Source organism: Myotis lucifugus, unplaced genomic scaffold (assembly GCF_000147115.1).
Source record: "Myotis lucifugus unplaced genomic scaffold, Myoluc2.0 scaffold_836, whole genome shotgun sequence".
Lineage (NCBI taxonomy): Eukaryota > Metazoa > Chordata > Mammalia > Chiroptera > Vespertilionidae > Myotis > Myotis lucifugus.
In genome coordinates, this window is record NW_005871884.1 from 16,881 (window position 1) to 40,931 (window position 24,051).

General features: G+C 45.3%; 1 non-coding gene across 1 annotated transcript; it reads left to right on the top strand.

Annotated features, from left to right (window-relative positions):
• Positions 1-23,803: 23,803 nt before the first annotated feature.
• Positions 23,804-23,940, top strand: LOC111824040. Its single transcript, XR_002827147.1, has one exon. It is a non-coding gene; the product is annotated as a small nucleolar RNA SNORA48 (small nucleolar RNA).
• The last annotated feature ends 111 nt before the right edge of the window (positions 23,941-24,051 follow it).

Sequence of the window (24,051 nt, forward strand, 5' to 3'; positions counted from 1 at the left end):
CTGGGCATATGCCCTGACCGGGAATCGAACTGGTGACCTCTTGGTTCCTAGGTCGACGCTCTACCGCTGAGCTACACCCGGCTGGGCGAGTATATTTTTTTAAAAAAACAATGTAATTATAAGTAAGTAAATTATTTAGTATTTTAGAAGGTGAAAAGTCCTATGGGAAAATCATAAGATAAAAGGAATAAGGAGTGGGGGCAATTCGGAATGATGCTGGCTGCAGTTTTAAACAGAATGGTCGGGTTAGGCTCACTGAGAGGGTGGAATGAGGAGACGTGAAGGAAGTAAGGGAGTTAGCCACGTGAATAAATGGGGAAAGACAGTTCCAGGTGGAGCAACCAGTGCAAACAAGAGATAAGAATAGTTTGCATATTTTTAAATAGTTGAAAAATCAAAAGGAGACTATAGGGTTTCCCCCCAAAATGTAGACACACATTTTGAATGATTATAAAGGCAGTGAGCTATCTATCAGTTGTTAAAGTGCATAAATATGTTTGGGACACCCTGTGTTTCATGACACATGGAAATTATATGAAATTCAAATGTCAGTGTCTATAAATAAAGTGGGATAGGAACACAGCCATGCCCACTTGCTAACTGGCTGCTTTGGTGCTACAGGGCAGAAATGAATAGTTGCAACAGAGACCATCTGCTCTACAAAGACTAACTGTATTGTTTCAGAAAAGCAGAGGTGACCATTTCAGCATTATTACCAGGCCAACACATTATCAAGCGAGACAGCAAATCAGAGATACCAGAAATACAGGTTGTTCTTTGAAGGTTATTTTCACAAACTGCAACATTTTTTAAAGTCCTGGCAGTTTTACTAGACCCCTTTGTTTAAATTATTCTTCCAAAGACAGTGAACAGAACAAGTTGGTAACACTTCAGAATATACACAAAGTCTCTATACTGAACAGAAAAACAAGCTTGATGTTCTAACGAATGTTATTAATTTAACGCTCTATTAAATCAGATCTTTTTAAACAAGTGATAAATGCAGAGAAGCTTCAGGTCTTCTTCCTTGGAGCCTCCTGGAGAGAGTACATCTCCTTCATCTCTTTCTGAGACTCTTTTTGTTAATTATGAAGACTTGCTTCTTTGTGGTGTTTTTTTTTTAGGTCAGGTTTTGGAATTTCATGATTTAAATTAAAAGTAAAAAGCAGGCCAGTAGAGCTCAATTTTAATGGTAGAAATGGAATAGGCGTTTCCTTAGTCATACCGGGAGCATGAAGCCTTCACCTCCCATACTGGATCCTACAGGGAAAAGCTTGCCTGACAATGAAAACAACACAGAGAAAACAGACCCAAGGGTTGGAGAAAGGTAATTCCTGAAAATGTCTTCCTAGGGCCTAGATCCCGCTGTTCAGATATGTGAGCCAGTGCATTCCTATTGGTGCTTGAGCCAGATTGGGTTAGGGTTCTGCCACTTAGAACTACAATAGTCCTAACATGAGGACAGATTCCAGAGAGAGTTAAAGGAAATGATCTGCATGCTGGTGGGACTCAGCACGGATGAGAAGGAAATGATGGCTTCAAGGTGACCTTGGGAATGTCACATCAGAGATTTGAAGAAACAGTGGATGCAGGCATAGAAACAGGAGCACTGGTAGAAATGGACCAGATGGAGAAGCTGAAGAATCAAGTTCAGCACCTGTTGAGTTTCAGGGGATGGTAGATGTAGCCCATGAAGGAAATCAGAATATGTCATCCCAAAATATGCCTCTTTGACATAAAATTTATTTTGAGCTGAAGGCAATTAAGAAGCAATAAACCCACCCTAGCTGGTTTGGCTCAGTGGATAGAGCATTGGCCTGCGGAATGAAAGGTCCCGGGTTCAATTCCAGTCAAGGGCACATGCCTGGGTTGCCGGCTTGATCCCTAGTAGGGGGCATGCAGGAGGCAGCCAATCAATGATTCTCTCTCATCACTGATGTTTATACCTCTCTCTCCCTCTCCCTTCCTCTCTGAAATCAATAAAAATGAAGCAACAAACCCAGAAAAAGGTCCCCCTTTTTTTTGCCTAAAGGCAGGATATAAATTCTTATTTTATTAGAGACAGTCTCTTATCATCCCAGAGACTTAATAGAGGATTCTGCAAACAAACCTCATTTCGTTAGTTTCCTCCCATTTATTTACTTTCCCATAGTTTGTGGCCCCTGGAAGACTAAAACTGCTTTCCCCTAAATTATTCCACTTATATGAGGTACCTAGAACAGTCAAACTCATAGAGATAGAAATTGGAATGGTGGTTGCCGGGAGCTGGGGTGAGGGGAAGAATGAGGTGTTATTGTTTAATGGGTACAGAGTTTCCATTCTTTAAGATGAAGTTCGAGAGATGGATGGTGGTGATGGCTGCACAACAATGTGAATGCACTTAATACCACTAAACTTTGTACTTACAAAATGGTTAAGCCCTGGATGGTGTGGCTCAGTTGGTTCGAGCATTGTCCCATACACCGAAAGGTCGTAGGTTCCATTCCAGGTCGGGCCCACACCCAGATTATGGGTTTGATCCCCAGTCAGTCAGTGTGTGTATGGGAGGCAACAGATCAATGTTTCTCTCTCACATTGATGTTTCTCTCTCTCTCCCTTCCTCTCTAAAATCAATAAAAACATATTCTTGAGTGAGGGTTTTTAAAAAATGGTTAAGATGTTAAATTTTATGTTATGTTTTGTGTATTCTTCCACAATAAGAAATTTTTAAAAACTGCTTTGTCCTGTCATTTCTCTACTAAGGTATTATTCTTTGTTGAAGATGCTAGAAAAGCTGAATTCTGAGCCTCCACTTTTTCTCCCACGTGATGTGCTCTGCATGCATTCATCAACTGTTTTTCTTTTGTTAATCATTTAGTAGTTTTTCTTACAGGGGTCTCAGCCAAGAACTCAGAACGGTAAAGGGAAAATTATATTTCCTCCTCTATACCTGTAAACACTCCTGTAATTTAGGAATGAGCCTGAGTGACTGGTCCAGTCAAAAGATGCCTTTGGAGGGGTCATCAGCATAAAGTTGTAGTTGAAACCTCCATGTAGAATGAGCTCTATGGGAAGTAGAGAGCTGACAACTGCATTTCAGGAGAACCCAGTGATCATACTCAATCAGAGTAGGAAGAAGAGTCCCGGAAAGGTGACTTTCATGAAAAAAGTGGTTGGAAGGGTAAAAAGAACCAGGAGTACACAGTGTCCCAAAAGGCAGAGAGGAGTTTAGAGAGGCAGGGTCAGGGGTGGGGCAATGGAGACCAACATTTGGGGGTAGAATTCTATGAAGGGTTCCCCTAAGAATTATAGAAAAGCCATCACTGAATGTTTGAAAGGCAGAGATTATTATCTCATAGATTAACCGACATAGTCAAATTTAGATAATCTGTTTACAGATCTCCCCAAAATATCCCGATTCCCTCTCCCTCTTCCCAACACCTAAGTGAGCCCTCAGGCAGATTTTTTTTTACAGTTTTTTTTCCCTTTATTGAATAAGATATTACAAATGTGTCCTTATCCCCCCAATGTCCCCTCATCCCCCCAATCCTGCCCTCACCCTCACCCCCTGTTGTCCACATCCATCACTTATGCTTATATGCATGCATACAAGTCCTTTGGTTGATCTTTCCCCCACACCCCCACCTCCCCTGCTTTCCCTCCCAGTTTTGAGCATCTGATCGATGCTTCTCTGTCTCTACATCTGTTTTTGTTCATTGGTTTATGTTGTTCATTATAATCCACAAATGAGTGAGAGCATGTGATATTTATCTTTCTCTGACTGACTTATTTCACTTAGCATAATGCTCTCCAGTTCCATCCATGCTGTTGCAAATGGTAGGAGTTCCTTCCTTTTTACAGCAGCGTAGTATTCCATTGTGTAGATGTACCACAGTTTTCTAATCCATTCATCTGCCCTCAGGCAGATTTGCTAATGGTCTGAGACTCCCACAAAGACTTGCCATTTCCCTTTTTTCAAATTTCTGAGAACTGGTCTTTCTCCAGGATGCTGGGGGTCGGGCAGGGGTTTCTACTGCAGAACCTCCATTGTGCTGAGAAGTCAGGTTTCTCAAAGGGCCTTTGATCATCTTGGAAAAGGCATGGTCCTGCGGGTTGGCTCCAAATGTAAGCTTTGCTTTGGGGCCAGACTTCCCAGGGCTCCTCCCTGTACACCACAGAATTGGAGCTCGGCCTGCAAGGTATAAGGTAGGCAGGTGACAGTGAAGTCCCCCGGGTTTGCCCTGATCCCGTACTGGCTCTACAGTATGGGAACATTTTAAGTAAAATTTTATTTTGATGCAGGAACACAAATTCTCTACCTTCTGCTTCTAAGTCTCACAGGACTCTCCTGTGCTCAAATGATATGGAAAGCCCTGGGTAGCTCACAATGGGTCAATTCTGGAGGAAGTGAGACGTGGGTAAGGATGGAGAACATTCATTTATCAGTAGATATTTGCTCAAGTGTCTCAGGCTAGACACTTGAGATATGATGTTAATGAAGACGGACATGATCCTCACCTTTATGGAGCTTTTGGCCAAATAGGGAGATGGGAAACAACAACCACAAGGCAAAAGAGATAGAGAAGAACAGAAAGGGATCTACTTTTCTTTTCTTTTTTTTAAGAGAGAGAGACATTGATTGGTTACTAAGGACCAAACCTGCACCTCAGGTGCATACCTTTGACTGGGAATTGAACCCGAGACCTTTCAGTCCTCAAGCCAACACTCTAACCACTGAGCAAAAGGGACCTACTTTATTTTTTAAAAATATATATTTTATTGATTTTTTACAGAGAGGAAGGGAGAGGGATAGAGAATTAGAAACACAAATGGGAGAGAAACATCGATCAGCTGCCTCCTGCACACCTCCTACTGGGGATGTGCCCGAAACCAAGGTACATGCCCTTGACTGAAATCGAACCTGGGACCTTTCAGTCCGCAGGCCTATGCTCTATCCACTGAGCCAAACCAGTTAGGGCAAAAGGGACCTACTTTAGATGGGTTGATTAGAGGAGGCCTCTTAGAGGAGGTGACATTCAGAGTGAGTCATAAATATGAGCGGTTACTGGATGTCCAGAGGAGAGAAAGGGCTGAGAAACTAGCATAAGTAGAAACATTTTTTGTCAGGAAGGGTGCGATATGGTGGAACTGAAGGCAGATCAGAGCAAGGTGTGTGGGCAGGTGCATGTCAGATGAAGGGGAAGTGATGTAGGGGAAGTGCAGTGACAAAGATTCTCTTCATGACCAAACTCTAGCCAGGCTTCTCTGAACCCTCCGCTCAAGTTGGTTTCAATCTTGGTCTATAAAGACTTAAACAACCGCTAGCATCGTTTTAAGGCTGCATCCCAAGATAACTAGCCCCTTTGAAAGTGCTGGCCTAAAAACTCAAGGCTGTCAAGAAAACGTTACTGTGTGTTCTAGCCATCACTGAGGAGAGGGCCTGCCTCTCGGAAGACAGAATCCTAACTTTTAGAGTTGCTAGCCTGCAGACACAACTGGCCTAAATGCATGTATACTAGCCCTTTGTAATCTTTCCCTTCTCTTACTGTCCTAAGCCCTTGTTTGCCTCCTCTCTCTACTCCCTCATTTGTCTTTAAAAACACCAATTCAGCCTGGCCGGTGTGGTTCAGTGATTGAGCCTCAACCCATGCACCAAGATGTCACTGGTTCGAATCCGGCTCAGGGCACATGCCAGGCTCAATTCCCAGCAAGGGGTGTACAGGAGACAGCCGATCAATGTTGATATTTCTTTCTCATCGATATTTCTCTCTCCCTCTCCCTTCCTCTTGTTCTAAAATCAATAAAAACAGATTTAAAAACAAACAAAAAAACATCCATTCACCTCTACAAATCCAGGTTGAATTCAGCTCACGATGGCTTCTTTTTTCCATTGCAGTAGTTATTACTGATTAAAATCTGCTCTTCCCACTTTAACTATTGGCCAGCATTGTTTATCTTTGACACAGGTCAGCAGGGCCATAAAGGTCATGGTGAAAAGTCTGGGTTTTATTCTAAGTGCAACAGGAAGTCATTGAAGGTTTTAAACAGGGAGTGGCAAGCAGTGACTTGGGTTTTCAGATCCTTCTGGGAACTCTGTGGAGAAGAGACTGTAGCTGGTAAAGAATCAGGGGACCAGTTGGGAGGCTGCTGTGGTGGTTAGGTGAGTGGCAATGGTGAATGGGAGCTGTGCACACTATCTACAGTATTATAATGTGTACAAGAGGGATTAGCTGTTGCAAATTACCTTTTAGTCTCTTTTCAGCCACTGCTGTGGGTGATCGAGAGTCACCCCTGTGCACTGTTCACCTCCCTACATCCCATTCATCACTCAGCATTGTTGGAAGAGCTGGATAGCCATTTGGATAACTTTTCAATGACAGAAAAATAAATTCTAAGGTTGAGAGGAGGAGCCCTTGGAAGAAAGGGAGAAATACAGTTGTTATCAGTCAGGACTCACATTTCCCAGCTCTCCCATTGCAACTCTTAATGAACATAGATTTTCATATTCCTCAGTGAGATGCCCGCCCCCGTTTCTCTCCTAGGCTCGGGCAAGCATGATAGTTTCCTTTTACAAAGCTCCCTAACAAGCATTGTAAATGTGCGACTGCATGGGGTTTAATAATAAAGAGAAAAATGTTTGCTCTTTATACTTATTAGCCCTTGAACACTTGTTTCTCTTTATTTTTCCCGTTTGCTGGGTCATTCTTACTTTAGCTTTGGCAAATGGGAGCCACGGCAGCCTCCTGAGGATTTAGTGGCTCATAGTCAGGGCTGGGCACGGGCGTTACAACAGGACATGCAGCCTCTCCCATCCTGTCCTTCCCAGCTGCCATCCCGCCGTCACCCTGATGGCGTTGCTGAAGCTGAGGCCTGACTTCCTAGGTCCCGCTAACAACTGTGTAGGAATAAACCATTTAGATGGCTAATGAGGGTCTGAGTCATTTCCCCAGTGAATCCAACTTTCTGGCAGCTTTAGCTTTCAGGGCTCAGGGAGTGTATGTTTAAAGCTGCTGCGGTTTCCATGCTCTTTCCTTACAGTCAGGAAGCATTTGGAATTTGGTTTTCAAAAGCCAAGTGTCGATCTGCTGCTGAGAATGGGCCTCTCTGATAGCGCCCCTGGGAAATCAGTCGGTCCCAGCCTGTCCGTCTCAAGCATTGCTGGAGAGTGATATACAGCCGTGCACAGTGGGAATCTCATGTCTGCTTTGAACCTCCCTTCCACGCAGGAGAGAAGCGAAATCACAGTCAATTTATAATACGAGGAGCCCATGTTGGTCTCTTTTTCTAGGGCCTGCACCTAAGTTGGGGGGGGATTCCTTCCTGCCAAGGAGTGGGTGGCAGGTGTCCTCAGGACCCCCACTGGCATTAAGGAGGAAACTGGTCTTGCAAGGCATGTCAGGCCATAAAAACTGTGAACAATGCATTGCCCTTGGGGGGGGGGGGAGTCGTTATCGCTGGCCCCAGGACAGATCATCGAGGGGGGGGGCTTCCTGTAAGCCCACGAAAGGGGGTGGGACCATCTCTGCAAGACAATCACCCCAGAAGGTTATAAAAAGCAAAGCCTCTGTGTATTATTTCATTCTGATTTGGAAATTATTCCCGGAGTCCGCCGGTGTAATTAAAACAGTGTTCCTCCACTTCTTCAAAGCATCGCTTGGTTTTTCTGGGTCTTCTGCAACAGCATCCGCCGGGACCTTCTCATTCTGTACAGTCTTTGGTTGCTGGTGCACAAGTCACTGCTGTGCCCGCCTCCTGCCCACTGGCCGGAATCCAGGTTCACTCTGCTGTGCTGCCCTCAGTTGTTCGAAAAGATCTCACCGCTCCTGCACCATCCGAGTGACAGGAACTCCATTTCCATGGCCTCTGGGGCCCATGGGACCACAGCACTGATCCTCCGCTGCAGCCTGTGAAACTGAGGAACTAAGCCCTTTCTGCCTGCATCAAAGGTTGCAAACTGCTGGCCACATGTGGCCCTCGGATGTGTTTTGTTTGTCAGCCCGGCTGGCATGGCTCGGTGGTTACGCATCCACCTCTGAATCAGGAGGTCACGATTTGATTCCTGGTCAGGGCACATGCCCGGGTTGTCAGCTCGATCCCCAGTTTGGGGGTATGCAGGAGGCAGCCTATCAATGATTCTCTCTCATAGATGTTTCTATCTCTCTCTTCCTCTCTGAAATCAATAAAAATAGGTTTTTAAAAAAGAAATATTTTTCAAACAAATGCAATAAAAAATCTATAGGCAGGGATTGTATATACATATGTGCATGTGAGCCAATGATCCAGTGGAGGGCCTGGGCCATCAACAGGTGGGGAAGGGGGGCCTGTGCAGGGCCATCCTAGGACAGGAGGCCCCTCTGGGTGGTGGAAGGGGACAGGGTTAAGAGTTAGACCAGTGGTTGGCAAACTCATTAGTCAACAGAGCCAAATATCAACAGTACAACGATTGAAATTTCTTTTGAGAGCCAAATTTTTTAAACTTAAACTATATAGGTAGGTACATTGTTATTAACTTAATTAGGGTACTCCTAAGCTGGCCTTTGCTAAAACGTCCTCAATCTGATTGAGGTACGTTCGCTGAGGTCGACCCCTTCCTACTCTCCCATCCATACTCGTCTTGTATACTTGTTTCGTCTATCTCCTTTCCGAAAACCGACTTCTGTGCATGGGCCATGAAGTTTCAATCGCACTGTACGTGCGCACCCGCACGAGGTATTTTGTGGAAGAGCCACACTCAAGGGGCAAAAGAGCCGCATGTGGCTCACAAGCTGCGGTTTGCCAACCACTGAGTTAGAGGAATGGGTCCAGCTCTCCATGTGAGTGCCCTGGGCACCTTCTGCTGTTCTTGTCTCTGCAATGCTATAGGTTCTAGTCATAGCTTTGCTCTGAATTTGACCGTGATCTTGATCTCTTAACTTCAGTTTCCTCATCTATAAAACAGGACTCAGTTAACTGCCCTCGTGAGGACACTCTGCTGTAGTCACCTTCACTGCAAAACTGGCTGCTTGACTGTGGACATTCTGGCTGGGCAGTGGCCCTGCCTTTCCCACTGTTAATTCTCATTCAACCAACCCCTAACTACATAGTAAGTGTGAATGTAAAATTTCCTTTTTATGCTCATAGTTACTATTAGTCATTTGCATACCACTTTCTGATTTTCCTATTTCAAATTTTGCTTAGACTACTTTTAAAATATATTTTTACTTAAATTGACTCATTTTTTACTTATACAACCACTTTTGCCTTATCCTAAACAAGAATATTCTTAAACTCATGAATTTGATATGCAAGTGGTACTTTTTTAAAAATTGTTTTAAGTATTACATATATCTTCTTTCCACGCCCCCCCCCCCCCCCCGCCCAAGGGAAATCCCCACCCTGCCAGGTCCAACCCCGGAGCCCCCAATGTCCATGTCCATTGGTTATGCTAATATGCATGCATACAAGTGTTTTGGTTGATCTCTTACCACCCCCCCCCCACCTCCCCTGCCTTCTCTCTGAGGTTGGACGGTCTGTTCAGTGTTTCTTTGTCTCTGGATCTATTTTTGTTCATCAGTTTATGTTGTTCATTATATCCCACATATGACTGAGATCATGTGATATTTATCTTTCTCCGACTGGCTTATTTCGCTTAGCATAATGCTCTATACACATGCAAATATACACATGGTTGTTACAAAGAATAATATTCATCTGTGGGCTTTCCGCAGTCATCTTGGGGATCTCATAGACCAGACGTTCTCAAAGGGTGATCCCTGGACCAGCAGCACCAGCAGCACCAGCAGCACGCGGGAACTTATAGAAATGAACCTTCTCCAGCTCCATCCCAGACTCACTGAATCTAAGACTCCGAGGGTGGGGCCAGCAATCTGTGTTTCAACAAGCCCCCCAGGGGATGTGCTCAAGACTGAGAACAGCTGCCAGAGAACTCTGGGGGGTCCCAGGAGCTGACCTCGGGCACACAGAAGAGTTCCCAGCGCAGACCCTTTCCTCGGCTTTGGCTCAGCCCCGCCCTCCTTCAGGACCACCCACTGTTCAACCATAGGGACCTGAGCACCCTCCAGGCACACAGCTGCATCTCCACAGAGGCAGCCTTCCTTCGGAACAATTTCCTTCCCGCTTCTATTGTTTCCCAACCTTTCAGGCATTGAGTTGATTAAATTCAGAGGAAGAAATAGGTCAAATCCTCTGTTCCATAAAAACTAATTACCTTCTCTGTCCTCCTGCTTCTGTCCTGTGAAGTGGGGGAGTTCTTTCCCTCCTTTTTTCTGAGCATAGTCCTCTGTTGTCCATGGCCCGGCCTATGGGACAGGTGGCCCCAGGCCCCAGGTGTCCATACCTGCTCTCAGATGCTTTCTGGTCCTCTGACAAGAACCTCTGTCCCTGGAGGGAGACGTGTAGGAACTTGGGAGGCATCTCACTTTGCTCAGCCACTGATAGTGCAGCATAAGTGTCGCTGTTTCATCATCTTTGCTTTTCCCTCTGTCATTTGCTGACTTCAGCTGTAAACACACCTCATTTTATTGCACTTCACTTTATTGCTCTTCACAGAAGTCGCATTTTGAAGGCAAAGCCCCTCTCCTAGCAAAAAGACTATGATCCGCCTTATTGCGGTGGTCTGGAATCAAGCTGACAGGATGTAGGAAGTATGCCTGTATTTCATGGCTTCAGCAGTCTACCTGTCAGGGAAGCCTACATCTGTCTGTCCAATCCCCCTCTCTCTGAGAAGCTCTGATTCTGCCATTCCTGGGCTGGCCTCACCCTCTACTTCATAGCCTATGTGTCCAAATTTAAACATACCACCTTTGAAGAGAGGAATACAAAATTTTCCCTCTACCCTCCTAAATTCTCAGCTGGGGCCCCTATTAGATAAAAGATAAAAGACAGCCTGGCTGGCATGGCTCAGTGGTTGAGCGTCGACCTATGAACCAGGAGGTCACAGTTCGATTCTCAGTCAGGGCACATGCCCGGTTGTGGGCCTGATCCCCATTGTGGGGTGTGCAGGAGGCATAGTCTCTCTCATCACTGATGTTTCTAACTCTCTCTCTCTCTCTCTTCCTTTCTGAAATTAATAAAGAAATATATTTTTAAAAAGAAGACAAAAGACAGATAAACAAGAGAAAAGCAAATAGTTTATTAATATGCATCGCTCATGTATACATGGAAGGCATCCAGGGTAAAAAATCAGTGCCTCTCCAAGAGGAAGCTTAGAATTCAGGCTGAAATACTATCTTTAGCTAAAAACAAACAAACAAACAAACAAACAAAAAAACAAACAAACAAAAAACCCTCTGAAAACCACCAAACAATGGTGCAGGGACTAGCAGTCTCTGGGAGATGGCCAGGAAAAGATGAATGAGAGTCAGGTTTGTTATGCAGACTTAATTCGGTGCCTTAAATGAAGAGTCTCTAGAGATTTAGTCACCCTTCTCTGCCAGGTACAGAGAGGGGGATTTCCTCTATAAATGTCAATTTCCCTTACAAAAGGGCAACTTCTATTTTCAGAGCTTCTCCTGTGTCTGCTGTTTCTCAAAAGAAAGCTTTTGCCAAAGGGGCATATTTCAGGGTGGCTTATTTCCACAATAAACCCACTTGTTCTCTTGCATTTCCCATCTCAGCTAATTAAACACCTACTGTATCATCCAAGCCAGAAATCCGCGTCCTCATCCCCAGCGTCAGTGAGTCCCTAAGGGACAGTGGTTCTACTCTTCACCGTAGATCGTTCCCCCTTTCCGTCCTCTAAGACACGCTCTCGGGGAAGGTCTCTCCGTCTATTATCCCAGCAATAGCTTCCCGGCTCGTTAGTCCTTTTTTTGCACCCACCCACTCACCGCTCTGCAGCTGGAGCGGAATGCTAGATAACAAGTCAAATCACATTTAGGCCGAAACCGGTTTGGCTCAGTGGATAGAGCGTTGGCCTGCGGACTGAAAGGTCCAGGGTTCGATTCCGGTCAAGGGCATGTACCTGGGTTGCGGGCACATCCCCGGTGGGAGATGTGCAGGAGGCAGCTGGTCGATGTTTCTCTCTCATCGATGTTTCTGGCTCTCTATCTCTCTCCCTTCCTCTCTGTAAAAAATCAATAAAATATATATTTTTTTTAAAAATCACATTTAGTATTTTGCTACTAAACTTTTTCAGGGGCTAAGACGTCCTGGATCAAGTTCAACACCTTTGCAAGCAAGGCCCTTGAGCACCTGGCCTCAAACTTCATTTCCTATGTTGTTCCCCAAACACACTGGATTCCAGCCACACAGAATCACTTGCCATCCCCAGAACACCCTGGGAGGTTTTCGGGCATCTGGGCCTGAGAAGCCTCCTGGCTGCCCCTCCTTTCTTAGATTGGTGAGTTCCCATCATGCCTTGAATCCCTGACGTCTACCCTGGGCACTGTCCTCTGTGCATCTCCATTCTTACTCCCCTTGGTCCCCTCAAAGCCAATGCAGATACTCAAGTCAAACTAGCACCATTGTAGTCTACGGAGATCAACCCTTTCCCTGTTAGGTGTAGGCGAGGAAAACATTTCTCTTGACGCCTGTGGGGTTCCAGGCTAGGTCTGAAAATTAAACTGACAAAGGCAGACTAAGAAGAGACATTTTATAGAATTTTTACATGAACATGGCATCTTCACCAGAGAAGGAAGACTTAAAGAAGTGACCAGAGCAGAACGCTTTTGCAGGCATGCTTCAGAGAGATTGCGGGTTTGGTTCCAGACCACTGTGGTAAAGTGAATATTGCAAAAAAGTGAGTCATAATCTTTTTGCTGGTGGCACATCCCGCCTTCAATTTGTAAAAAATGCAACACTGTGAAGTGCAATAGAATTAAGAAAACAAAAAGGTCTGGGCCAGGGTCCTCCAACTAGGGCTAGGCCTTCGTCATCTTCCTTAACTAGGAAGATAAGGGTTAGTTTAGCAAGGTTTGGCAGAAGCCCCTGGTGCCCTCTCTCGGCTGATAAGAGTCTGTCTCCAATCAACGGAAATTTATTTCTTGCCTTTAAGCCAGTGGTTCTCAACCCTGACTGCACATTAGAATCACCTGGAAATCTTTTTAAAATCCTGATTTCTGGGCCTCATTCTCCGGAAATTCTGTGTCTTTGTTATGGGGTGGGGCCACAACATTAGTAACAAAGACACAGAATTTCCGGAGGATGAGGCCCAGAAATCAGGATTTTAAAAAGATTCCCAGGTGATTCTAATGCACAGCCAAGGTTGAGAACCACTGCTTTAAGCAGAAAAGGGGAAGCTTTTTCTGCATTTATTGCTTCTTAATTGCCTTCAGCTCAAGATAATTTTCATGCCAAAGTGCTATAGGCAGTTAGACAGACCTGAGCAGAGCAAGGATGATGGGCCAGGTACAGAAGGTCATCCCCAGGAAAGCCCCCAGTGGGTAACAATGGACAATCAATTGTAGGGTGGGACCTCGCCCCCAGGGCGACTTTTCTTCCCCTAGCTGCTAGGGGCCTAGCATGTGGCTGTCAGGCAGTTTGGACCCCCTGACTTTTCCTCCCTAGAGGTAACATCTAGGCCTCTGTCGTATTTCAGCTCTAGGCCCAGATAAGCAACAATCAGCCATGGCTGACATCATGACCAGCTGCATTGAATAATGACCTCCTACCCTGGTGCCTGCCAATCAACCAGTGGAGACCACAACCCTGTAAGGACACACCTGGAAAACTGCTGAATATTCTGTTAAGATCTTTCGCTGGGGCCTCCCCTAAAATCTCTGCCCTTAAAACCCTTAGGATGGAGGACCAGTGTCCTCTCCCTTCTGGGAGCACGGCCCCTCCCCCCAAATGTTACCATTAGCTTCCTCACTCCCAATCTCTAAGGGCCCTTCCTTTACCTCTAGAACTTGTTTGCTAAGCCCACTTCTTTTAGAAATTACTTTTTCTACCTCTGTAACTTACCCAATAAATGTTCTATTACAGTTTGGGTCTTGCTTTGAATTCTTTCTTAGCCAGAACCCAAGTACCAAGGTTGCTGAACCCAGGTTTGGTCTGACCCCACAGGGCAGACACCTGGTGCCTTTCCCGCAGCCTACAACAAAAGAGGCAAACAAATTTGGGGTGACATATTCTGGTTCCTTCACAGGCTACCTTGTAGCCACAGAGTCCACACACCCAAACATGAAAGTTGTAGACACAGTTCCATTCACTCCTACAAATCTGGAAGCCCAGAACAGGCCCAACATTTCGTCTCAGTCTCTAGCGCAGTGATGGCGAACCTTTTGAGCTCGGCGTGTCAGCATTTTGAAAAACCCTAACTTAACTCTGGTGCCGTGTCACATATAGAAATTTTTTGATATTTGCAACCATAGTAAAACAAAGACTTATATTTTTGATATTTATTTTATATATTTAAATGCCATTTAACAAAGAAAAATCAACCAAAAACATGAGTTCGCATGTCATAGGTTCGCCATCACTGCTCTAGGGCATTAGCTATGCCCACATCCCATCCATACTGAGCCTCTTGGACCACAGTAACCATTTTTAAGAAGCTGAGAATCAAAAACCCTCTATCTCCTCACCCCCACAGTTTACTGTCTACATGAACATATCCAGACTATTCCACCACCCTCATTAGAATAACTTCACTTGTTCAGAGACTCTTACCCTGGAAAAGCAGACTTGCAAATCTTTGTTTCATTGTAGAAATTTCTGGAAAGTCTCATCAAGTTATCAGTGGACAGCTGACATTCCTAGACTTGGCTTACTTGTGTCCACCAACCCTAAACAGCTACATCATGATCCTTACGCAATCCTAATCCCTCTCCCAACATGAAAAGATCTGCTGTAAACCAGACCTCAGACTCTTGCTAAATCACACCTTGCCCTTCCCTTATAGAGACTCAGACTTCCTTACGGTGGTAGGCAATACGTTCAGTTTTGCCTTACTAACAGGTGGTTTGGCCAGCTAGCATTCAACAAGGCTTTGTGCCCCAGACCTCTCCAGCCTGACTAAGGAAGATTGTTAGTTTGCACTCAAAGGGAGTTTTGTTCTCTCACCAACTTAGACAAGGAAGAAGTTCTGTATCTTCAGATGCTGATAATCCACTTTGAAAAACTTGACCAGGCATGGAGATAATACTTGGCTCTATATCAAAATCGCCTTTGGCGTCTTCCTGCAGATGTAAACACGCTGAGGTGGTGCCTTCTGGGAAGTGACCAGCAGAGGGTGCTCTTGAGAAAGAAGAGTTAGTTGGAAGCTTCTTCCTGTCAGGGACTGGAAAATTCCCACACAGGAGGCACCACTTAATTTTAATTATTGTAATTAATGGTAAAGGCAAGCGGAGCTTCCACAGGACATAAACCAGAACAGCCACAGGGTGACAGAGGTGCCAACAATGGGAAGCCCAGGGGAGAACCTGCCCAAAGTGGTGCTCAGAGGAGGATTTCAAACCTCTAGTGGGTTTTGCCTTTTTACCGAGACTCCTGCAATCACAGAATTTCCCCCAAGTAATTCTGAAACCTGACACATTTAGGTCGTGCCATCCCGAAGTCCTTCAGAACGACTTGTTCTGGGGCTCCTGAGAAATTATTCTTAACATTCACGTAGAAAGTCACTCTAAGCCAGGAGTTGGCAATTATTTTTTGGTAATAATAGATATTTTCATTCTTGCAAGCCACACAGTTTCTGTCACAACTTCTCACCTCTGCCCTTGTAGCTTGAAATCAGGCTCAGGAAATACAAAACGAACAGGTATGGCTGTAGTCGAAGAAACTTCACATATGGACCCTGAAATTTGAATTGCATATAATTTTCACAGGTCACAAAATATAATTTGTCTCCCCCCCCCTTTAAAAATATAAAATTCATTTCCAGCTCGTAGGCTATGCAAAACCAGTTGGATTTGGCCAATGGCCTGTGATTTGCCAACTCCTGCTCAAGAAAGATGAAGGAACCAAAACATCTCTTGGCAGTCCTACTATATCTATTATTGAGCAGAGAGTGGTTAAAAAATTTTGGACTGAGTTCGGGGCTAATTAAAACTCATGATTCTCAAGGGTCAACATAGTGAATGCTCTTTCTGGTGTGAATATTGACTGCAAAATGCATGCTTTGCCCGAGAAGCTCTGCTGGATCAGCATTGAACTAGGGGAAGCGTGAACGTGGGCCCAGTTACATGAGGGTATGAACCCAGAGTCCTACTGATTGAGAGCTTGGGTATGTCTGGGACTTAACTTCTCCAGCTTCTCTTTCCTCATCTGCAAAATGAGGAGGTAACATTTGCTATAGGATGGGGCTTTAGGGAGGATGTCAAGAACCTGAAACATACTAGGCATTAAATAGATGGTAGCTTTTATTACCCAAAAGATAGAGATGAACCCTGAGAAATACCTCATCTATGTATGAGAAAAGGGGTACACTCCAACTTTAGTCATGGGTTATTTGGTATCTTAGTCTATTTGGGCTGCTCTTTTAGAGTACCATAGACTGGGTGAATTACAAGCAGCAGAAATTTATTTCTCACAGTTCTGGAGGCTGGGAAGTCCAAAATCAAGGCACCAGCAGATTTGGTGTCTAGTGAGGGGCTACTTCCTAGTCCATAAATGACTGTCATTTTGCTGTGTCCTCACATGATGGAAGAGATGAAGAATTTATTTGGGGTCTCTTTTATAAGGGCACTAATCCCATTCATGAGGGCCCCATCCTCATGATCTAATCAACTCCCAAAGTCTCTACCTCTAAACACTATCAAATTGAGGGGTAGGATTTTGACATATGACTATTATTGGGAAACAAACATCCTGTCTATAGCATATAGTAATAGACTGGATTGTAAGATCCTTGAGAGTTGAGTTCCTGTTTTTCTGATTCACTTAGCTTAGCTTGGTGCCTGCCACCTAAGGGAATCTCAATTGTAGAGAAAAACCTGTGCTTTAAGGGGAAGCTATGCATTGCTCAGAGCACACTCTTCCAAGTTACCTGATCCCGATTCCATGGGGGCTCTGCGCCTTTCCTTGCCTTTGAGTGACTTTATAAATCTGTGAGTTGTAGATAACTGATACAGTGTGGAGTAGTTCGTGTGTGTGTGTGTGTGTGTGTATTTAATATTTTTCTTGATTTCAGAGAGGAAGGGAGAGGGAGAGAGAGATAGAAACATCAATGATGAGAAAGAATCATTGATGCCTGCCTCCTGCACACCCCCCACTGGGGATGGAGCCCACAACCCAGGCGTGTCCCCTGATGGGGACTCGAACTGTGACCTCTGACTCATAGGTCGACACTCAACCATTGAGCCTTGCTGGCCGGGGGCATGAAGTATTTCTTGCTTTAGCCATGCAATTAAGTTCTGTCTAATGGAGGTTCCATGCCTTCTCTCCCCTTTTGTGAAAGAAGCCAGTGTTGCATCCCTTTGCAAGTTCATTCCACTGCTCCTGATGTAAAAATGTGTCTGATTTTAGACTTTTGACTTGAACCAGTTATGACATCTGCCTGGTTTCCTTATTAATAGTGAGTTAAATAAAATCATTGACATGTGTTCATTTTACACCTGTAGGAGAGTCAAGATTTTACTCCTGTGGAAAATTTTCTCTTAACATGCTATTTAACTGTGGAATTGTATTCAGGAATGTTTTCCTAGAAAACACTTGAACAGCATCCAAGGTGACAACCTAAAACGTTTCTGTCTTGCCCTCTCGAGTCGTCTTCTCTTACTGCTCTGTCACTACATAGCTATGCTATTTCCCATCTGCAAAATAGGGGGTGGAACTAGAAAACTGTCTCCAAGGCAGCTGTTCTCAAACTTTATGATCTAAGGACCTTTTCCCACGTTTAAGATTATTGAAAATCCCCACAAATTATTAAGATGTTGGTTCATGTGGGACGTATCTATTGCTACTTACCATATTAGACATGAAAACTAACATTTTAAAAAATATGCATTTTTAAATTCACTGAAAATAACTACAACAAACCCATTACATGTTAACATAACTAACATATTTTTATGAAACATAAATATATTTTCTCAAACAAAAAAAGATAGTGAGAAGAGTGGTACTGTTTTCGATTTTTGCAAATCTTTTTAATGATTGGCTTACCGGAAGGCTGCCGGATTCTCATATGTGCATTTGCATTCATCTGTTGTGACATCAATATCATTTAACCTCCAAAAGCTCCACTGTACACTCATAAGAACATGAGAGTAGAAAAGGTAAATAACATAGTAAATTATAAAAAAAGTGATCTAGCAGGACCCCCTCTCACCCCGCCCCCCCAAAAAGGATCTCAGGGATCCTCAAGACTTCCTGAAACCCTGAGAACTGCTAAGTAAACCAAGATACTCTGCAGGTGGGAGCTGTCATTTCTGATGATGAGACGTGCCACAGCCTGTGTGATTGACCATGACCTCTGGCCATTTGTTGTGATGGACCATGACCTCATTCTGACCCTTTTTCCGAGTGCCCGTTTGCCTTCTCGCACACTCTGAACAGTAAGCTTTTCCTCCTGAGTGTGGTATGCGTGTGCAGTGGTATCTGAGCTGGGATTCTGGGTGACAGGCTGGAGTGGGATACTGCACAGTGCTGGGACAGGAAATGGGATGGGGGTGGGGGAAGGAAATGAGCGTCATTCTTATCTATTCCCAGAGAGGCTCAGGGTAAGACCTTAAAGCTGCATTGGCAGGGCCTTTGTCTCGAGATTCTTCCTGATCCTTTTCTCAAATGGAATCCCCCATTGCCACTCAGACCCCGCTTCTGACCCTGGAGGGTCCCTGAGCTCTGAGATGACAGAGCAGGTGTTGGAACAGTTGTTGGAAAGGGAAGAAACTTTCCTTTCCCAAAGTCCTGAAGGAAAAATAATTCTAGACCATCCATGTTAAAATTACCCTTCTTTTAAATATTTGTTATTGATTTCAGAGAGGAAGGGAGAGGGAGAGAGAGAAACATCAATGATGAGAGAGAATCATCACTTGGCTGCCTCCTGCACGACCCCTATTGGGATCGAGTCCAAAACCCAGGCATGTGCCCTGACCAGGAATCGAACCATGACCTCCTGGTTTGTAGGTTGAGGCTCAACCACTGAGCCACACCAGCTGGGCTAAAATCACCCTTCTTGATTTTCTTTGGACTGTTTCCTCGATACCAGGTAATGTGTTCTGTGTAAGGTACCAGGTGACTACAGTGAACAAAAGGTAAATATTTACAAGGAGTTCACTGATTTGTTCATTTCAGAGAAGCGATTCAGAGGTTTGAAGTTTTAACAAACAATCTGCTTATCTATATGCTAGTATACAAAAGGCTAATATGCAAAGTGTCCCCTTGGGAGTTAGACTGGGAGTTCCATTGCTCGCTATGACATGCGCTGACCACCAGGGGGCGGCATGGAATGAAGGAAGGTCCTGGCAGGCAGCCGGCACCCAGGGAAGAAAGGCCCTGGCCAGCAGCTGGAAGGCCCCAACCAGCCCTGATCGCTGGCCAGGCCTAGGAACCCTACCTGTGCACAATTTTGTGCACCAGGCCTCTAGTCTATAAATAAGTACAGCTTCAAAACTTTTCCTATAGCCTCCCTCTTCCCTGCTTGCATTCACATTTACTATAAGATAGTAGTTAAGAGTTAAGTCTTTAGAATTAAGACACAGCTAGGTACATATCCTTTATCTCCCACTTAGTATCAATGGAAAATTGGGAAAAGGCCTGTTTAAATCTCAGATTCTTCAGTTGTAAAATGGGCTTGAATTAGCTTGAGTCTCCCCCAACGCAGAGCCCAAGTCAAAGACTTGGGGCTGGGGGTGAGGGTGATCCCAGAAGGCGGAGATGTAGGAAGAAAGAAAATGATACAGATGAAGAGGAAAGACCAATATGGTGAATTATTGGGCTGGTTACTATTCTGAATAATTGAGGCTCAATCCCTCCAGAGACCTTCTGAAAAACCATATAAAATATATTCCCGAATTATCCTCTCAAGGTAGGTGCCTGAGACATTTGTCCCTCCTTGTGTGAGGAGTGCCCCAGGGCACTAATTTCCTCAGGGCAAAGAATGAGCTTGTATAGAAGTCTCCATGCAGCTGTGGCTGAAGTTAGAAATGGGTCACCTGATGTGACATGAGACACAGTACCTGCTACGTGAGATAAATAATACCCATATTATAGAGTTACTGTGAGCATTCACTGAAATATTTGTAAAAGGTTTAGCATTGTGCCTGGCACATGGTTAAGTACTGATAAATGTTCACTTTATTGTTGCTGCTACTGCTGTTATTATTATTATCATCATGATTATTATCATTGCACTTTCTTGAATGAGAGGCAGGGGAACATTTTTGGAATGATACATAACCCACAGCCTGTCTCTTCCATGCCACAGCCTGTATGATTGACCATGACCTCTGGCCATTTGTTGTGACTATTATAGACTAGAGGCCCGGTGCATGAAATTTGTGCACGGGGGTGGGGTGTGGGAATCCCTCAGCCCAGCCTGCACCCTCTCACAGTCTGGGACCCCTCACTCCTTACCGCCCACCTGCTCGCTGCTCCTTAATGCTGCTGTGGAGGTGGGAGAGGCTCCCGCCACCACTGCTGTGCTTGCCAGCCGTGAGCCCGGCTTCTGGCTGAGCAGTGCTCCCCCTGTGGGAGTGCACTGACCACCCAGGGGCAGCTCCTGCATTAAGCGTCTGCCCCCTGGTGGTCAGTGCGCATCATAGCAACTGGTTGTTCTGGTCATTCCACTGTAATGGTCGCTTAGGCTTTTATTATATAGACTAGAGGCCCGGTGCACGAAATTTGTGCATGGGCAGGGTCCCTCGGCCTGGCTGGCGATCAGGGCTGATCAGTGCCTTCTGGCTGCTGGCCGGGCCTTCCTTCATTCTGACTGCTGGTTGTTGGTCAGCGCATGTCCTAGCAAGCAATTGAACTCTCGCCCTCCTGGTCTAACTACCAAACTCCCAAGGGGACAATTTGCTTATTAGCCCTTTTATATATATAGATCATTATAGTATTTTTACTTTGTGTGTGTGTGTGTGTGTGTGTATTAAAATTTGGTCACAAGGAAAAGTCATATTTGGTCAGTTGTATGGGGTGTAAAAATGGTTGATAACCATTGCTCAGGAATAGCACGGTCCAATAGAATTTCCTGCAATGATGAAAGTAGTCTATCGCTGTCTGATATCGTAGCCACTAGCTGCATGGGCTAATTGGGTACTTGAAATATGGCTAGTGTGGCTGAGGAACTCAGTTTTAATTTTATTCAACTCTAATTAATTTGTGTCTCAATGTAAATAGCCACATGCAGACACAGTGGAGGACAGTTAGAGATGGTGTTCCCAGTGAAACACCATAGTGAGAGGAAAGGACCCTTTTCCTGGGCTAAGATTAAGGCAATGTGGCCAGTGCTGTATTTCATCTAGACCTAAGCCCACCAGGTCTCACTCCCGGTTGGAGAGTGGTGGTATCACTGAGGCCAAGGGCTGCTGGCTGAGAAGCATAAAGTTGTGGGGACACAAAACTGGTACCCGCTGGGGGAGGAGAGGCCTCAAGCTCCCCAAGGCTTGGCCATTGTTCTGTGCACAGAGCGACTGCTAACTGTTGTGCCGGGGAGGGCTGGCCTTGCAAGCTCACAAGTTCAGCTTTTACTAGTTATGCCTCTGCCTTGTCCCATTTCTCTGCAGGCATTTGTCCTGTGCTCACGATCCATGAGCAATCATTGCCGAGTACGTACTGTGATCCCAAGCGCTATGCTGGCCACCAAGGAAGATAAAAGAGAGGCCTGTCCAACTGATGTTCTCCACTCCCTAGAAGATTATAGTGAGAGACAAGGTTCTCATATAATGAGCCATTAACTTCAACAGCACCTTCTCCGCTTGGCAATGCACCTGTGTCCTCCAGCGAGCTTCTCGCTGGTAATTGACAATTTACTTGTCTACTGCTCCACGAAGTCAGGGACCTCAAACACCGTCAAATACTAAACTGAGGCTGATCACAAGGGAAACAGGAGTTAAGAGAGGAAAGAGATCATATTCCCTGAAGTCATTCAGAGACTACGTGGAATTCGGACTAGGCCTTGAGAAATGGGCAAGATTTATCTATGCGAGGAGTTGAGCAATGGCATTCCAGCGGGGTAACATCACAAGCAAAGGCATGCAGGAAGGATTATAAATGTTATACTAACAGGAGGCAAGATGAATCAGAAGAGAGTTTAGAAAATAAGGTAGGATGAGCAGGGTGGGCCTCGACAGCCAGGTGTTTGAGGGGGGACCCATGTTATGGGGTGATAAGAGCACTATGAGCCAGACCCTCTGTGCCTCTGAGCATAGTGAAACCTGAGTTTACATCAGCGGGTCTGGCCAGATGTGTTTGGCACCACTTGTTTTTGCCTTTAACCTTTGATCTCTCCTCCTCCGATAGGAGCAGTTCAATTTCCTGAGAACCACCAGTGGGCTGGTGTGGCACAGTGACCTTACTTCAATGCCTAGGTCCAGGGATAGATGGGCATGCGTCTTAGGAAGCGTTTCACAGTCACCGATACAGTCCGGGACTTTTGCCGGAGCTGTTATCTTTCTTCTTTGATTGTTAAATCAGTGAGATGTCAGCCTGAGGCTGCTGACTCTATCCTGATGCTGCAGGGAAAGAGTGTGTCTGAGGTTTAAACCAGCACAGAGGAAAGCAGAGCCAAGGGCTGAGAGAGACACCTGAGGACATCACCTGAGCACCTGGATCCAGCTGAGCCTGAAGTCGCACCTATTTCAGAGCTCGTCAGTCATTAGCTAGTTTCAGTTAGTTTCCTGCCACTTGCCACCAACAGGGTCCTGATTAATGTATACAGTGGTGAGTGGGGTGGCTTAGAGTGGAGGAGATGAGAGTCAGAGTGGTCATACCAGCTGGTTGTGGCTGGAACTCAGACATGAGGCTTTGAGGGTCTCAATCAGGGGCCATGGAGGTAAAAAAAAAAAAAGGTGAGTCAAGAGGTGAGAAGGCACTATCTATCTGCCCTCTCTTTGAAAGCTATACAAGCGGTGTGTACCGATTCTTCATCATCTCTTCCTTCATGAGGCCCTTTACTTGCTCTTCCAGTTGGTTTTGAGGCAAGTGAATCTGATATTCTTATCTGCATTTTATTGCATGAGGAGGTTAAAGGACTTGCCTCAGGTCACAAGGGAACCTGGGGTGTGACTCTGACTGTCTAGCTCATGCTAGAGGAGCTCTTGTTTGCTTGTGTATGGTAGGGACTGAAGTCACCAGGCTCGATCTTTCTGTCCCTTCAGAGGGAAATGCACCCCCCGCCCCCCCCCCCCCCCCCCCGCTTCTCTCATGGACACAGAGAATCTTACTGAGGAAAGGCCTGGGAGCCCGTGACCCCCTTCATTAAAAATAAACTCTGCCTGAGTCTCCTGGTTCTAAATAGAAGAAATGTAGATTTGGGGCAGAACCGAAGGGAAAGGGATTTCCCTTGGCAACTTATTTGCAATTTGTGGATTGGAGCTGACCCAGCTCCAATTCCCACGTCATTGTGAGCGCTAAAATGCGATCTAAAGCTTATTAAAGAACCAGAGCTGGAGGCCATCCTCCCACGGGGCTCAACCGAACAGGAGCAGAGTGAAACCCACCAGCTTCCTCCTCAGCATCTCATGTCCAGGCGCTGCCTACATCCTCCCCCGTGGTTACATGTTCGCGCCCAGGAGCCACTTCTCGCGCTGTAGGAGTTACAGCAAGCATATTCAAAGTGGCTGTGTCTTTCCTTGGCGTTTATGAAAAGCTACGTAGTACAGTTCACCCTTGAACAGCACGGGTTTCAACTGCAAAGATCTACGTGGGTTTTTTTCTCCAATAAATATGTGCAGTATTACAGTATTTTCTGTTCCTAATGATTTTCTTAATAACATCCCTCCCCACCCCCTGCCATTGGCAAGGAGACATCTGATGGGTGGTGTTGCTCATATCAATCAGGGCCAAAGCAGATGTACAGTCCTAGTTCATCCTAGCTTGATGCCTGTGTCGGTGCCAGAGCTGTTCATGCTGAGCACATAAGTAGAATAACATCTTCCACCTCTGCTCCCCTCCCCACCGGCGCCGCTTACTGTATTGTAAGAATACAGTATATAATACGATAAACATGCAAAATATGTGTTAGTTGACTGT